The following is a 19,064-nucleotide window of genomic DNA, read 5'->3' as shown; positions in this document are numbered from 1 at the left end:
CTTTCATTTTTGATTTTTTTTAGCAATCTTTACTATTGCTATTTCTATACTAGTAATATGGTGTCATTTGCATATCTTTAATGTTGATGCTTGTTTTTCCAGTGTTCATTCCTTTCAGTTTAAGATTTTGCATTTTTTCTCAAGGGCATAACAAGTACCGTGGGGATTTTCTCAGTGTGTATTGAAAAGACAATGAATGTATCTCTTTTTTACTGCACAGCTGCAGTTTCTCAAACTCTTGCCAAGTTCTCAAAAAGTGTGCAGCTTTTGTGCATAGACAGACATAAATTTCCTACAAAATTGTGGAACGTTTCAGTGCCTATTTTCCTCCCTGCATAAGTTTCCCTAGCGGTTGGGAACTCTGGATTCGACACTAGTTGGGGAAATTTATGTTCCATCATTAACCCATGATTTGGGAAGATAAAATGCTTATTCTGTGACTCAGTCTGACTGCAACTACAAATAAAAAATCTTTATTATGGTTATAGACCAGCATAAGGAGAATGGGGTACAGTCTCATAGAAGCATTGTACGTTAAAATCTAAAAGGCTAAAAAACAAAGGTATGTTGAAGGCTAAAGCACAAAAACTATTTAGAGAAGGAAAGGGACTGAAAAGAGATGGAGAGGGAGGGAGATTGATTGAGGGATAGGAGCATTCAGGGAATAAGTCTAGGTGACCGGGGTGGGAAGAACTGATTTCCATTTCAGTTAGCTGATACTGTAGTTAGATTGTTAACTTTTGGATCCAGTCATCACTCGGCAGATTTTAAGTGCTGCTGCACAAAACTTGGTAGCATTGTAGGTTATAACTGACTGCAACTACAGTTTTGAATTTAATATGAAACTGGGAACTACTTATCGAGTATAGAACTGGGAACTAAGGTCTTCCCTCAGCCTTGTACTTTGTCATTGTTAGAGTGTTGGCATTTCAAGGTAGCTTGTTAAAAAAATGATACTCTTGCTTTATATTCTTGAATGAAGCCTTATAATGGAACCATTTGACTGCTGGTTTTCTACAACAGGGAGATGACCTTGGTCACAAGAGCAATGAGGTCTCTTTTTCTCCAGCAATCAGTATTCAGTAGGTTTAAACATCCTTTTGCTGATGCAATTGACAACTGGACCCTTAAAATGGTACTCCTGCCTTCCAGATAGTAAATTATGGAGAAGTACAATCAATACAATGATAAGTCTAAAGAAACTGCTGGCTCGCAAGACGGCCATGACTGCAAAGACTTTCTTCCAATAAAGATGCTGATCGGGATTCTTTACAGCCACAAAAATGGAACTCATCATGAATTCTAGTTGCAACGATGCCAACACAGCCCATATCAGCAACTCCAAAACAGGAGCTAAATTCCCAGCGATGCTGCTTGTTTAGATAAATGCAAAAGCTGAACTTGTTTTAGATGAGACAATAAAAGCAAGATGAGCAACAAAAGCAAGAGGATATGAAGCATTTCTGCCTGTTATCACTTATTATCTCAGCACAGAATACCAAGGTGACACATTCCTTGGATATGATAAAGATAGATCAAAATGACCCGATCTTGTCCTTACTAAATGTTGGTAAAATTAGAAGGAAATTCCAAATTAAGATGCTGTCCCTTATAGCTGTAATTAAAATATTCTGCCAACATTTTAATAGATAGTACATCTTCTAATTTAGAAAGGATGTGCCTAAAGTATTTATTCCTTTGTGTAAAATATATCTTAGTCATCCCCAGCTTGTTTTGAAAATCCAGCTGATGTTCTTGGCCAAAAAGGAAAATCATGAGCTTACAATGTGTGACTAAACATTCTCACAGGGCAATACACACCACTGTGTAGTTAGACATTACCTGGTTTTCCTTATCAAGATATCAGTAAATATGTCTTGTGAAATTCAAATATTTGTTCTTTGGAAAATGGGCTGATTATTTTCAATGACTCAAGGCTTTTGAATGGCTATGAGCAAACTTGGACAAGCACTACTCACAGAAGTGGGTTAATCATATCCGTATTTAGCCTTTTGCTTTGAGTTCTGATATGAAATGAGTATTTAGTTTTGAGGTGAAACTTGGACAAGATGCCTTTGGTATTCTGTGGTTAGACAAAGGACCTTATCACAGCCCCCCCCCAGTCCTTTTTGTCAACAAGCTACAGGGGGAACGTCGCCCAACCAACACAACACAGGCCAGCAGAACATGAGAGCCTTTCTGTGTTGACCTAGGGCAGTGGTTCTCAACCTGGGGTCACCAGATGTTTTCGGCCTACAACTCCCAGAAATCCCAGCCAGTTTATCAGCTGTTAAGATTTCTGGGAGTTGAAGGCCAAAAACATCTGAAGACCCCAGATTGAGAACCACTGACCTATGGCATGTCCATGACGGTTGGGAGCGGTACCTCTGTCAGAAGTTGAGGGATGATGTGTGATGGGCTGTGGGTCCATTTGTTTCTCAACTGGCTAGCAAGCATCATAGGATGCTTAAACTGGTAAATGTGATGAGGTCTTACATCCTATCTGCCTTCTCTAACTACTGTTCCTTCATTTCTGTTCCTTTTCTGAACCTAAGCCAGGTGAAGATATACATTGACTAGATAAGGCAAGTAGAAGCTGAGATTCCTTAACTTCACTTATTTAGGAAGAATGAGTGAAGAAGCAATCATAACTGCTTGTCAGGCTTTGAAGGGAAGCAGTCAAAGTTGCTTGTCAGGCTTTGAAGGGAAGAGAGCAAGATTGTGTAAGCCTTAGGTGATATCCATGGGCATAATACATGGCTGTTCATGCCAGTCTCTGGTGTCAGCTTTGAAGACATGATTATAATTGGTAGTTGCTATGCACAACTGGAGAACAGATTTTCTTAGAACTATACCTCCTTGAGATAGTTTTGGCCTTCAATGGTGAAAAATTGTGGTACTTGCAGTTTAAACTCATCTGGAAGGCTACCTGTTGTGAATGCGCCTTCGGAGACTGTGGATGATAGTGGTGGGATCAGGAGAGGAAGGAAAAACCCTCGTGAGGAGGGCTCGTTGGAGGATTTGTTTAGGAAGAGGGTCAGGGAGACTGATGGGGAGTCTTCTGAGGAGGATTCAGATGGGATCTGGAAGAGGAAATGGATGCTAGGGAACAGGTATTAACGGAGGAATCGGGCACGGATTGGGCACGGGCACCGGAGATGCTTGGGGAAGAATCAGGGCCCATGGATGCTGCTGATGCTGGGGAAGCTTGGGTGTCTTCAGAAACAGATCCCATTTGGTCTGCTTGGAGGAGTGAGAGGGGGTCCACAGGTGTGGATAGAGTTGGGCATGGGCAGGATGATTGGGACTCTGATGAGGAATTCGGAACACCTGACCCAAGGGCATTGGCTGTGTGGAGTTCTGATTCAGATTAAGAAGTTGAGACACCTGCCCTTTGGGCGTGGATAGGTTGGAAGCCCAGGGAGACCTGGATATATTGGGGTGGTTTGGCCATTATACCTTGTGTGTGGCAAGGTGTTTCTGGATGCCATTGGGTTTCCTCTGTGTGTTACTGAAGACTGGACTGGGACTTTGCAATGGATCTGCTGTTCACCCTCGTTGCTTTGGCTCTCTGTGCCATTTCGTGTTGTGACCTTCTTGGATAACTTCAACCTCTCGGACCTTGGACCTTGGACTGGAACTTGACTCGGCTTTGCTCTTCGCTCTCAAATCGTGGTATGGCATCATTCTCTACTCGGTGGCTGCCTGACTGCTCATCCCGTCTCCAGACAGGCTTGACGACGCTTTCTCACTCTGCCCCTTTAACTCCTGGCTTGGCATTTGCTTCTACAACGGCTTGGTGCTGCTGGCTTATCCCGACTCCAGACCGGCTCGACGACACTTTCCTGCTCCACTCCTTTAACTCCTGGTTTGGTGTGTGTTCCTGCAGTGGTTGCTGTGGGCTTGCCAGCGTCTCGCTCTTCCACTGGCTTATTTGCTCTTAACTAAGAGTCCTTTAGCTCAGTTTGGGCGTTTGTTTGTTTTGAACTCCTTTTTGTACTTTTGAGTTTTGGGAAAGGTTTGTGGGCTTCAATATTGCTTGCTTTAATTCATGCCTTCGTTTTTTCCGCCCATTGTGAACTCTTGAGACAAGTTCTAGGACTCTAAGTTTAATCCGGATTATATCTCTGGTTAATCCGGATTATTTGCCAGTCTTTGTTTTGGGGGGTTTTTTCTCGCTCAATCTGCTTAATAACACTGAAAGTTAAGTGTTTTAAGCCTTTTTGTGTTTGTTGAGCTATTTTTGGACATTTGCTTTAATAAACTCTGTTTTGCTCTCTTATTGGCGTCTGACTTTTGACACTACCTCTGCCTTAAACTTTTGACATTAACTTGGTTTTAGGTTGTTTGTGGTGTACATAAATTAACATCTGAATAATTCCATCTCTGCCCTTTTATCTTCAGTTTCATCCAGTGAATATTAATCCATGAGTATGTCATCATTCCCCGTTTCTTCTCTTTCTCTGCATGGTGCAGGAATTGTCATTACTGCCCTGCTGCTTAGCCCAAATGGGAATGCATGACATTTCCTATGTTCAGTGTTTGCCATTATATGGCAGCTGGGAAGAAGCTCTCATGTTCATAAATGTGTAAGTGCTGTGCATCTTAGAAGGCTGCCAAAAAGAAAAGAATGTATGCATTCCCTGCCAGACTCATCAAGAATAAGTGAGCACAGTTAATCTCTTTGAATAAATGAAATTACTCATTTTGCTTTGGATTGTCCAAACCAATTTTCATTGTACTTCACCTCACCAGCTTCTTCTATCTTTTGTTTTTATTAAATGGTGTGTGTCTTTATATAAACATTGCTACATAAGTTAAGAAGTTCTGCTTTGCCTATTGGAAAGGGGGGGGGGGGAGTTTGGCTGTGTCCCTTGCCTCTCTCTAAGGCTGAGAAAATGTGACTTGCCCAAGGCTCCTTTCTCATTCATTGTAGAAAGGCTGGTTCATGAGATGGAAAGGATGCTCTACATTTATTCTCATTGTTAGATTTTAAATTCTTTTACATTGATGTTGAAAGAATTTTGAATTAATTGGTATAATAATGTTCTTTATTTACTTTTTATGATCAGAATCCTTAAGGTAATTTTATGTATACTTTCATAAGTATCAATGGTTAGGAAACCTTATTGATGAATTGAGAAAATGCATATCAGCACAATGCAAGAATGTCCGATGCACATTGGTGCACAATGCAATCAATACACTTTGGTATCCAATACACACTTGTCCCATTGTGAAAGTGTCACTTTGCCAGCTCTGTTAGGTAAAGGTAAAGGTTTTTCCTTTAAGTCTAGTCATATCCAACTGGGCGTTGGTACTCATCTCCATTTCTAAGCTAAAGAGCTGGTGTTGTCCATAGACACCTCCAAAGTCATATGGTGGACATGACTGCATGGAGCGCCATTACCTTTCCCTTCCCCCCTCCCTTCCCCTCACACACATGTCACCTAGCAGGCGCCAGGCTACTTCACTCCCCTTTTCCCCCAGTGTCAACACAGAGGGCCATTTCACCTAGCAACAGCCAATCCTCCTTGTTTCCTTTCTTTCTCTCTGCTATGAGTCCAAAAGGGTGAGTTTTTTTAGTTCAAACCCCATAATGACTTTAAGTTGGATAATAAAGGGTATGAGTGGCACCTGTGGTCCAGATCCATCAAGACATTTAGGGATCTTTGTTATACAAACCAACATACATATACATGCATACATTGATTTTACATATATACAATATCCCATTTTTCCCAGTTTGGGACTCATCAAGCATAAAGCACTTTACAGAGGCATAGCTAAAATATAGCAAAGATACAAATTTAAATTATAAATAAACTATGCATAAAACTGGAGCCCTCAGAGTGCAGTGGGTTAAACCGCTGAGCTACTGAACTTGCTGACTGAAAGACTGGTGGTTCGAATCCAGGGAATGAGGTAAGCTCCCGCTGTTAGCCCCAGCTTCTGACAACCTAGCAGTTAAAAACATGCAAATGTGAGTAGATCAATAGGTACCGATCAAGCAGGCAGGTAACAGCACTCCATGCAGTCATGCCGGCCACATGACCTTGGAGGTGTCTACGGACAACACCGGCTCTTCAGCTTAGAAATGGAGATGAACACCAACCCCCAGATTCGGTCACGACTGGACAACATCAGGGGAAACTTTTACCTTTACTTTTTACCTATGTACAAATCTAACTAAATAGATATGACAAATGAGTTATAAATGAAGTTTTGCACAGCTCAAGCATTTATAAATTATTCATATATATATATATATATATATATATATATATATATATATGACCTTGGAGGTATCTATGGACAATGCCTGCTCTTTGGCTTCGAAATGAAGATGAGCACAAACCTCCAAAGTCGGACATGACTAGACTTTACTTATCCATAAAACAAAAAAGGTTAAAAACTAATAAAAATGACAAAACACAAGCAGTAAAGCACAATTTTGCAAAGTCCAGTCTTCTTTGAAGACCTGCTTCATTTTTTTAAAAAAGTATTAAGATGCTTGTGGAAAGATAGCAAGACAGGCCCCAGTTTGACTTCTCTGAGAGTTCCAGATCCCTGTAATGAGTAAGTAAACAAACTAACCAACCCTGCCCTACTTGCCATCTCCAATTACTTGCTGAACATGAAAAGTGGCCCTTTACGTTCATCACTGTGCATTAAACAAAGTATACTATGGATCTATATTCTGAAATACTTATCTAAAAATACCTTGTAGGGTAACTATTACACTTCCAAATAATGGGCTCCTTTAAAATGTGTTTCAGCTGCAGTGGGTGGGTGAGAATAAAATTACACTACAGCATCACAACTTTTGATGTTACTTCAAATGTTTGCACTCTCCCAGTGGTAGAAGCTGAGTGGTCTCTCACGCCATAGATTTCCACCTGGCCAATTGTAAAGTTTGTGCATTACTTACTGACCACAATTACATGGAAAGTGACCCTGCCTATAGGAGCTGCCACCAAAGAGAATGCAGCTATTCACATGAGTGCCATTGTTCTAAAGGTAAAGATAAAGGTTTCCCCTGACGTTAAGTCATGTCTGACTCTGGAGATTGGTGCACATATCTATTTCTAAGCCGAAGAGCCGGGGTTGTCCGTAGACACCTCCAAGGTCATGTGGCCGGCATGACTGCATGGAGCACACTTACCTTCCCACCGGAGCGGTACCTATTGATCTACTCACATTGTCATGTTTTCAAACTGCTAGGTTGGCAGGAGCTGGAGCAACAGCGGGCGCTCACTCCGCTACCGGGATTTGAACCTGGGACCTTTCGGTCTGCAAGTTCAGCAGCTCAGTGCTTTATCACACTTCGCCACATTGTTCTACTTTTCAGCAATCTATTCACTGAGCATCAGTGTGTGAGATGAGAAGGAATGAGAAAGTGTGCTTGCCACTAAATACTAGTGTGAGACACTGCAGCATTCAGAACAAGATGATGTAGAATCTTGAAATACAACCTACAACCTGGAACTTTATGTCCATGAATATAAAATAGCAGGGAATGACTGTAAGTCAATCCAACTTATGGCCAGCCTGTCAGCCAAATACGGTACATTGACTGAGGGGCCACTGCAGATAAAGAGCATCAACAGGTAATAAATATAACATACTGTGGTGGTATCTTGAAGCATGGTGCACTTTTTAGATTTCCAGTTCCATTAAATTTCCTTTCTTTTTCCAGATTTCCTTTTTTCCCTTCATACCACCCATAAAATAATAAGGCGGCATTCTCTGGTCAGGGAGCATGCTTAGTCTTCATGGGGATATTTTAAGGAAGTCCTTTCCTGTTAGGTTTCCTCCCAGCAATGGTTATTATTCTGCCTGCTTCAAGTTCTCCCATGTGTTCTGACACCTGTGCATGGATCGTGGCCTTTTGCTACTGAAGCAAGGCAGGTGACAGCTTGGCCATCAGATAATTGTGTTTATTGAGAACTATAACCAGCAATTTCCCTGTATCCTAGTGCCTTCATCTACAGTGGATCAGATGCCCTGAATCTTACAGGACATTCTTATAAAGGCACATTTACAATAAGTATCAAGATCCTGTTATTCTAAGAGAGGCGAAAGAAATATGTGCTTCTCCAGATATTACCGGACAGTTTTAGGAGTAAGGATATTATTACATGAGGGTTGATGCATGTGTTAGTTGCCTCTTAATGAGTGAAAGAGCTTCTTTTCATCAATGTCATCTCAATCACATTGCAAACCAGTTTCATCTCATGGTTTGGCCATTCATTTCAATGCTCAGGAGAATTCCATGAATAGCCTCAAGAACAGGGGTCCCCAAACTAAGGCCCGGGGGCCACATGCGGCCCTCCAAGGTCATTTATCCGGCCCCCGCCCTCGGTTTTAGACTTAGGCTTGCCCTAAGTCTGAAATAACTTGAAGGCACACAACAACAACAACAACAACAACAACAACAACAACAACAACAACAACATTAATAACAACAACCATCCTAATTAACTTGACTATCTCATCAGCAAAAAGCAGGCCCACGCTTCCCATTGAAATCCTGGTAGGTTTATGTGGGTTAAAATTGTTCTTATTTTTAAATGTTGTATTGTTCTTTCGTGTTGCGCATTGTAGATGGTAAATGGAAGCTCTTACGTGTGCCCATGAGCCCAGAGTCACCCTGCAGAACAATGATGCACCACTCAGATTTGCAGAACAAATAATACAAGGACTTTACTAATTCTAAGAGATCCAAAGAACAATAGTATTCACAATGGTCCCTCTGATTGCTTACAGAAACCCAGCAGTCATAAACAGTCCTTTTTCAGTCCATAAATCTGCTTCAGTGAAGAATACAGTCCTGGTTCTTCATCCTCTTTTCCCAGTAGCAAACAAGGCCTCAGAAATAGCAAGGACTCTCTGAGTACAGAGCCATCATCCCCAGGCAGTACTTAGTCACCACACAGACTCACACTGAACAAAAACTTGTTCAAACCGGTTCTCCAGCAGCAGAACAGAATCAGTTTCAAATCAAATTACAGGTCTTTGCAGGTTCAGCCAATCGGCTTCATGCACTTCATTTTCCAGTTAACACACAAATATAGCACAGTGCCTTTGCAAACCATAACATTTTGTTGGCCTTTTTTTTTTTTGCACTACACATAAGACATATGCAGTGTGCAAAGGAATTTGTTCATATTGGTTTTTAAACTATAGTCTGGCCCCCCAACACTCTGAGGGACCGTGGACTGGCCCTCTGCTTAAAAAGTTTGAGGACCCCTGCTCTAGAAAGTATTTTCTTCCGGTGTTGACAGTGGTGCGTTCAGAAGTGTTGCTGCAGCAGGTTTGGGAGAAATGTTGTAAGTGTGTTATGGATGTAACCTTTCTCTCCATTCCCAAGCTGCGGGCCATTGAACTTCTGATGAGCAGATGGAGCAGCTTCCATTGTTATTATTTTTATTCAAGATAAGTTTGCAGTTTGGCAAGTTCATCCTGGTGCTGGTACTTCCTTTGTTATATAAAAAAAATCCTTATTGTTGGAAAACCCTCTGATATATTTTTGGCAAAGGTTTCTGCTTTGTGTTTCCAGGCACATTCACACATGTGTTAAAATCATTGATTTGTTAATTTGGATTGCCTTTTGAATGTGGATGCACCCCTTCAATTTTAATGTTATACGTAGTATTAAAATTGACAAAAATGTCCCTCTATAGGAACACTTAGATTTCTGCAAGCCTCTGCATCACAAAACAAAGTTTGACACTGATAACTAACTTCACCACCCCCTTGCAGAATATACTAATGAGAAAAACTTGCAAAGCCATCTTTATTATATTACCTATATTTATTATGTTGAGAGATATGAAGATGAACACGTGCTCAGAAATCCAGAAGAGCATTACTGCTCAATTGCAAAGTTACAAAGTAATGAAGCTACAACATGCTGGACTCTCATGAGTAAAACTAAAATCTCAAAATTGTGTAGTTCCTCAGGTTGAAAAAGCAGGGCCATGGCCAATGAGGAGCAATGCACAGGTTGCAAGGAATTATCTGTGAAATGTGCTAAGCAAAAGACATGATCAATATTTTGAAAGCACTTTCAGGAAAATTATGCAGTAAGAAGAAGGACTATTCAAGCATGTTCCTGCTTTCCAGGAGGACAGATTTGCAACATCATTTTAGATCACCACAAGGTTTAAATCTCCTTACATGTTGAGTGTGGTGAATCTATTCTAAATGATATTCTGGACTTTAAAAGAGCTGTCTGAGGTGATGAACCTGTTTCAGGAATTGGGTTTAGGAACTTGGATAGCTCCTTTAAAATCTGAAATGGCCTCCAGACTGAGTTCACATCTAAACTATTGGTTGTCACATTCTTCTTGAGGCCTAAACCTTTTTAAAGAAAGGTGAAAGATGATAAGAGCTAGATTCCCACAACAATTGGACACACATTGACCACCTAAGATATAGTAGTTCTATAGAGAACAAATGCATTAATAATTCACTGTGTGACTGCAGAAAGTTGTGGCCTGAAACGATAATTTAAAAGAATAGAGTTCTCAATAAGCAACAGTATTCCTTTTCTTTTTCTTTAGCCACTTCTGGCTTTTAAGTGAACAGATTCCAGCTGACTGTACATAAACTCAAAATGTTACAGGTTCCATGGGGAAATCAATAAAACATGCATACAATATGCGTAGCAATTGGGAGAAAGTGATTGTGACAACATAGAGAAGTATATGAAAGTGTGTTTGTATGTGTGTGTGTATGTGTTCAGTTGGCAGGAGAGAGCAGGTTGAGTGCAGTCCCCTTTGTTGCTTGTCTGCAGGAGGAAAAAAATTCCTGAGCCATCAGAATTTCACAAAAAAAGCCCAATGTAGTATACAGTGGAGTGGGAGGGAAAGTCCTTTACTAGGCTGGCATTTCCATGAGAAGGAGAGGAATAGATGTGGCAAGTCCAGCACTTTGGTGGATTAAAAAGAATGTGGGATAGTGGAGGAAGGGGATATCTAGGAAAGGATGCTTATCTAAAACCAGTAAAGAAATCTATGCTGCCACCCAGAGTACCTCCTTGTATAATATATATCCTCATGTCACAATGTCGGCTACAGGGAGGAGAGAGGGAGTAGACTGGTGAAACTAAAGCAGATGATTTCTCTGCATATAAAGCAGCCCAAGACAACATGATGGATCATTGGTGAATACATTTCGGCCATGCATAATTGCTTTCTGACTTTCCGCACAGAGGCATGATCTCCAGCTCCCTGCCTTGACTGTATTACTTAACTCGTAAAAGCCACAAAGCGTCCTTTGCTGGCCCATATCTCACCTGTACCTGGGTAAAGAGTTGGAGGGGGTGTCACTTCTTTTACGAGCACCATTGGTCACAGAGAGAGGTTGGTCAGGGATACAGCGTGTTCAGCAACACAGATCAGCACCCAAAGGCAGAAAAAAGAAGATGGCCAGTGGCTGCCTGCATGATTCGGGAAATTATACTTGCTTTCTATACATTTTCTACTGAACACTATAATTTATGTTGCTTTAGTCTATTAACTCACATTTTAAAAATCAAGAAGAACATTGTGTTTTATCAGCAGAAAGGGCAGCAGCTACTTGGGGTGGCAAATAATATGATGAGAAAGCTTATCTTACTTGCCCCGTTTGAGCATATTTTCCCCATCCTGAAGAAATTTTTCATCAGCCCACAAATTTTTACCAATGCAGCAATTTAGCAGTTTTGTGAGTACAGTAGAGTCTCACTTATCCAACATAAACGGGCCAGCAGAATGTTGGATAAGCGAATATGTTGGATAATAAGGAGGGATTAAGGAAAAGCCTATTAAACATCAAATTAGGTTATGATTTTACAAATTAAGCACCAAAACATCATGTTATACAACAAATTGGACAGAAAAAGTAGTTCAATACGCAGTAATGCTATGTAGTAATTACTGTATTTACAAATTTAGCACCAAAATATCACGATGTATTGAAAACATTGACTACAAAAATGCGTTGGATAATCCAGAATGTTGGATAAGCGAGTGTTGGATAAGTGAGACTCTACTGTATTTAGAAATGCAATTTCAGCATGCAAAGAAAACTGGCAGATACATTAGCTGAGACATTGTGAATGCAACAACTATAATATAAGAGTTCTTTTTGTTCATGATTTTCATTGCCCCGCCTTGCCAATGCTAGAAGAACAGGAAATGAAGGAAGAAACATTATGGTGATTAGAATTCACATTGAGAGGACAACATTCTCATTTTACATTGCCCTCTTGAAGTTACACTCTGATGACAGGAGAAAAAATAATATTAAATCCCTAGAGTGGGAGTTTGTGGCGAATATAATTGGCCCTCCACATGTGCAGTTTAACTTTTGTGGATTTAACTATTTATGGATTTGATTAATATGCCATCTCTAAGAATCTCTAGATTCTCCAGTGTAACTGCTTCTGCCAGACATTTCTTTCAGGTGAAAAAAATACTGAATTTTTATTCACATTTTTTCATTTTTGCAGGGGATCCTGTGCTCCTAACCGCTGTGAAAGTAGAACTACTGTATTCCTTATTTATGGCAGCTGTACTCAGACTGGCACTGCAATTCCCATCATCCTCTTCAGCAGTTTAGAAGCAGTTTTGTACAATAGTAAGAGATCAGTAACAGAGCAACAGACTTAATCATAGAATCATAGAATAGTAGAGTTGGAAGAGACCTCATGGGCCATCCAGTCCAACCCCCTGCTTAGAACAGCTTGAATAATGTGGAAGCATTGATAAAAAGGTAAAGGTAAAGGTTTTCCCTGACATTAAGTCCAGTCATGTCTGACTCTGGGGGTTGGTGCTCATCTCCATTTCTAAGCCGAAGAGCTGGCGTTGTCCGTAGACACCTCCAAGTTCATGTGGCCAGCATGACTGCATGGAGTGCCATTATCTTCTCGCCAGAGCGGTACTTATTGATCTACTCACATTGGCATGTTTTCGAACTGCTAGGTTGGCAGGAGCTGGAGCTAACAGTGGCCGCTCCGCCGCTTCTGGGGATTGAACCTGGGACCTTTCAGTCTCCAGCTCAGTGCTTTAATGCACTTCGCCACTGGGGCTCTTTCTTTGATACATGCTTCTTTCTCTCCTTTTTTCTTGTCTTTTGCTTTGATTCTAGAACTCAAGATCATCAGTAAAATTTACTGACAGAAGACTGAGGACACTACAAGTAGGTATTTTTTCCAGATAATGTGCATCTGACATATTGAATTTCCAATAAGGATGGAAAATCTGCCAGTTTCACTTTCCTCCTCCCCCCTGAATTTTTTAAACTCCACTTCCTTTTCATTCTAAAAATGAAAAAGATAAATGTTCTATAAATTCTTCACAAAATGAAATGAAAGAAATTTGCCAAGTTCAATTGGTACATTTGTTCACAGCATTGGGGGGGGGGGGGATGTGGCTGTTTCTTTTGCCATTAAAGAAGGGAAACCACACAGGAGAAAAAAGAAACAAGCCTAATTCAGCTGAACAGATCTGACTAAATACATAGGAGTTCGAACTCAGATTTTTCAGATGGATGGCTATAAAGGATTGGGGACATGTGCCTTTTTATGATTCAACTACAGGGGGACAGGAGGGACACACAAAATCTGCACCATTTTATATTTTAAACAAAATGGCACACAGCTGACATGGAGTGGAGTTGGAAGTGCTAGGAGTAGGAATGACAGATGACTGAAAACTTTACCATTCTGTCCATCAAAATGTATAAAGGGAAGTTCCATTCACTGATTCTGCTTGGTCCATTTTATTGTGCTTTCTAAACAGATAGTTAATTTGACAGGCAAAATAATTCAGTATCATATGAATAGATATCAAGTCTCACAACAGGACTGTCTCCTCCTTTCTCCCATCCAAAATCTGATCTAGAGGGTCCCCCAAATCCTCAGAGCAGATTTTGAAGGTCTCAGGGGTTATACTAGCAAAGGGGAACTGTCTTCCCACCACATTATGTTGATAGAAGTCTTTATTCTTGAGACGAAGGAGTGTACAACCTTACATTCTGTGCTGCTTCATTCCATCTAGATTCATTTTATGATCTATGGAGTAGTACAAAAACAAAATTCATATGCCAAGAATTGATACTGAATGATGCAAATATGCAGCATTAGTTTTCCAGAGGTGATTAACTCAGTGATGAGTTTGCTGCCTTTCTAAAAACAGTATGTTGACAAGTTATGCCTGATACACATTTTTGAGTGTACTGTAGAAGCAGAGAACTAGTGGAATTAATCCATGTCATCTTTGAGTGCACTGATAATTCCTTTCTGCTCATTTTCTATTCATTCAGCATATAAATTATCTGTTGTCAAACATGCCGTGTAACTGTGTTGTGTGTGTGTGTGGATTGAAAAAAAATCTCTTCCTCTAGAACTGTTAGATTAATGAGTTTCATAATTTGCAGATGATAGTGATGGCTAATCAAAGTAAAAATACCCCAAGAATACAACACAAAGGAAATGAAGGGGGCAATTGTATGTGAGGATTTATCAAGCACATTTAAGCTGGAATATTGAGAGAATCTGGGGCAAGTATAATGCTACAGATTGGCCCTGTAGGTGACCAAATGCACCCAGCTGAACCTTCTGCAGTACCACTTTGGTGTTCACGTGGTCCAGCCAGGCCAATATCACATCAACCCCACTGAACTATCAACACACCCTCTGTGTTGCTGCTGCCATTTCCTGCTGGAAACAGAGCTCTGTGTACATTTCTAGCCACTGTAGACACCCCATTCTGACATCAGCGGAGGTGCCTATGCAACAGAAAAAGTGAGTGAGATGACCTCCCATCCTCATTCCAGGTCACACATGCACTTCTGTTGTCCCATTCTTTCTTCCTAACATCAGCAAAGGCATCCAAACAAACAGGAAGAAGGAGAGGGGCCCTAATCCTCCTCTTTTTTCCTGGTCACACCATCACCTCTGCTAATGTCAAAACAGGAAAACCTGCAACAATCAGGAGCCCGCACAAAGGTCCATGGTTAGCCAGGAGTTGTGATGGCAGTAGCATGTGCACAGGAAAGGATGAAAGAGCAGGTGTCCCATTTTGACAGTGGATAATACAATGATGATGATGATGATGATAATAATAATAATAATAACAACAACAACAACAACAATAATAATAATTCTTTATTTATATCCCGCTTTTCTCCCTAAGCAGGACCCAAAGTACCTCATAACATTTTAAAGAATACAGATCAACCATACTTAAACAATAAACAATAAAACCAACTTTACAGTAAAATATGAATAAACATTTTAAAATCATAACAGATACCAGATAGCATTGTTGCAGAAACAGATGATAAACTTCACTCGACTCCTGTCATTCCAAATTAAATGTCTTAATTAAAACCTTGCTTAAAAGGAAAGTGTTCAGCTGCTTCTTAAAAGATGTCAAGGAAGGAGCTGCTTTAATTTCCTTGGGGTTGGATCAGCCACTGTCGCCGCCAACCACATATGCAATGATGAGAGAAAGGCCTCTCCAGAAGATCTTAATATTCTGGCGGGTTGGTATGAGGAGATGTGGTCAGATAGATTAGTCCAAAATTGACTCATTCCTCCTGTCCCAACTGCCTAAAAGCTGTGGCATACTCCAGAGTTTCCAGCAAACTCTAAAGCAGTGGTTCTCAAGATGGGGTCCCCAGATGTTTTTGACCTCTCAGAAATCCCAGCCAGTTTACCAGCTGATAGGATTTCTGGGAGTTGAAGGCCAAAAACATCTGAGGACCCCAGGTTGAGAACCACTGTTCTAACCACATTTGCCCAAAGTGGTACAAAGTAAGATTAACCCTGTAAAATTTTTAATGCTCACTGTGGTGAAGTGTAAATTTTGGTTTACAGTTGTTATGTTTAATTATAGGTATATGTTTGGAATGGGTAAGTATTAGAGTTATCAGTGCATGGGGGATGGTAGCCAGCTCAGCATTCTGAGGCAGGTTGCCATAGAAACGTAGGCGGAGCCAACTGCCATTTGGAAAAAGAGAGATTTTCAGTCTGTGATCAAGGAATCACAGGGAAAGACTGGTTCTAAGGTAGTGAGAACCAGGGAAGTTCAGATCTCTAGTTTGAGTCATTTTAAATAGGTCAAGTGACTTATTTGAGTTAGTAGTGGAGTCTGAATAATAAAGGGAAAGAAATCCCAGTTGGATCTGTAATGATCAGTTAAATTAAGAACATCGGTTGGAAGGAAAAAAGTTTAAACTGCTCAAGGGAAGAAATAATCCTTTTGAGAGTTGTATTATCACGTGTTATCATTGTAACTGTTGAAGAAGTGTACCTCTAAGTGAGAGGCAACATTGAAACCGCTAAGCTTATGTATCTGAATAAACTTGTTACTGTTTTTCAACATCCAAGCCTCTGTTACATATATTCTAAGCCAAGTTATGCTACCCTTTAAAGTAAAAGTAAACATCTCCCTGCATCTTTGGTGGTTGCATCGCCCCAAATTGGTGGCAGTCGTTGCAAACTGGTGGCAGCGGTGGGATAAAAAAGATTCCCCCCTACCTAAAAGAGCCTTAGTTGTTATTAGTCCTTTACACTCACCAAAGGTAGATTGACATTATGGGAACACCCAGAAGTGAATTCAAGTTGAGTCCAGGTTTCTTCCCCATGCAGACTCACTGCTGGAATGCTTTGGGATTTCTCTCTCTCAATAATCAGCATATACTCATACGGGTGGGGAGCAATGTCTCTAGTAAGTCTCGTCTCTCACTATGCTTCTTAAAGAACACTGCCTGGCCATGTACCTGCTGTTTTCTTGACTTTTATTCAAATTGAGATCAGCAATCGACTTGAAGATACTCAACAATACCTGGACCAGAATGAACATTGTTAACACATTTCTTCTCAAAATACTTCCCCATTTGAAAAAACAAATCAAATGTTTCATTTTGCTCATTGGGTGTCAAAAAAGAACATGTAATTAGCCAATGAAACATCAGAGCATGGAAAATTAGTAAATGTCTGGATTTTATCCAGAACTTATTAATCAGGTTGTCAGGATGGCTTTTCCCCCACCAGTTTCCCCCACTCCCTTTGGTAGTGTCTGAACTGTGTAAGCCAAGCTGCCTTGAAAAATGTGTCAGCTTTAGACATCTGTTTGTTTCGTTTTATTTATTACTGACATATCCTGGCCGACTGCCTTGCTAACTACGCTCTTTAAATATCAAGAACTAATAGGCTGGCATGCGGACACAATGCTGCCTCATTAAACTGTGTCCTTCCATCATTTTATCCCATTCTACTAGGTATCAATTCATCACACTGAAAATAACAAGGTTTGCTAATATCTTCAGTTTCACATACTCCTGCCAAGTCTAAGAATGTATCCCTCGAGGATATTGGGGCCATATTCTAACTCTTTGTGAACACACACACACACATACACACACACACACATACACACGAGAGATACACACATATACATGCACAGGTGTGTAGATGGATGGATAGATAGGATAGAGAGACAGAGAGCAAGAGAGCAAGGAAGCGATTATAGTTTAGAATAGACTTGGAGTTCTTGCATTATATTTTTAATCTGCTCAATCACTTTAACTTCCTGACTGTAAGAGCTGTTCAACAGTGGAACTCACTGCCTCAGAGTGTGGTGGAAGCTCCTTTGAAGGCTTTTAAACAGAGGTTAGATGGCCATCTGTCAGGGGTCCTTTGATTGTGCTTTTCCAGCATGGCAGGGGATTGGACTAGATTTCCATGTGGTCTTTTCCAACTCTATGATTCTATGACAACTTTGTAGGGTTGATGAAGGCTGTTTTCCCTGAGGACACTCAACAAGTCCAAGAATAGAAGTAATACAAAGAATGACATTTCAAAATATGCTAATCAACAGAGATTTTAGGCATCCTTTACCTAACTGATCGCTTACTATCAAAATGGAAAATATACAGACTGATGAAGAGAACACTAATATTCTGTAGTTTCTTGGATTTTTTCCACACATATGAGACAAGTAAAGATATACATCCATACTCTAGATGTGCACATAAATGCCTCCAAATATGAAGACCTCTATGCTAAGTTCACTTTAATAGTGGAAACATCAGCAGGTGCCCATGGTGAAATATCTGTCCTAACCATTGCAGCTCTAAGCCTCTCAAATTTCCACTAAATTACTTTCAATTTTTCCACAAAATCTCAGAGTGTCACTACACCAGGGCACTGCAGGAATTTAAAAAGGCAGCTCACAACACTGACTGCTTCAAACATGCCCATTTTTGTGTGGCATTAACCAAAGAAACACGTGATAGGCCATGTATAGGTATACTGACATGATTTGTCAGAATTAAGAGGGGAGTCATCCGAGAATGTGTACAATTAGATATGGAGGCTTTGCCCCACAGGACATGAGAAACTTTCAGATGCAATTAACCCATATGAATTACCGTGTTTCCCTGAAAATAAGACAGTGTCTTATATTAATTTTTGCTCCCAAAGATGCTCTAGGTCTTATTTTCAGGGGATGTCTTATTTTTCCATGAAGAAGAATTCACATTTATTGTTGAACAAAAAAAAGAAAAAAAGAACATTTATTATATACTGTACAGTAGTTGTCATCACAAACCAGCATAGCCAGACAAACTGTGAATCCTATCAAGAATTTCTTGTTACTACCATTATTTCCATGTACAACACTCTATGGTATGTACATTTACCAATCCTGCATGCTCTGGTGTTCTGTTTGGTGGGCATGCTTCCAAACAAAACCTTTGCTAGGTCTTACTTTCAGGGGAGGCCTTATATTTAGCAATTCAGCAAAACCTCTACTAGGTCTTATTTTCTGAGGATGTCTTATTTTAGGGGAAACAGGGTAGTGTAATTTAGATTACTGATGAAAATATAGGAGTGACAAGTATTTATTTCCTTGTAAATATGTTTTTCTAGCATTTTTCTAATCACGTTTTAACCCCCTCCTCACACACATTATATATTTTTGTAGATTTAATTGCATTATTTGCAATTCTATTGTTGGAATTCAAATATTAAATTTTAAATGTTTTTAAATAATAAAATAAATTAT

This window comes from Anolis carolinensis, chromosome 3, assembly GCF_035594765.1.
Source record: "Anolis carolinensis isolate JA03-04 chromosome 3, rAnoCar3.1.pri, whole genome shotgun sequence".
NCBI classification, from domain to species: Eukaryota; Metazoa; Chordata; class Lepidosauria; order Squamata; family Dactyloidae; genus Anolis; species Anolis carolinensis.
This window is presented reverse-complemented; position numbering follows the sequence as displayed.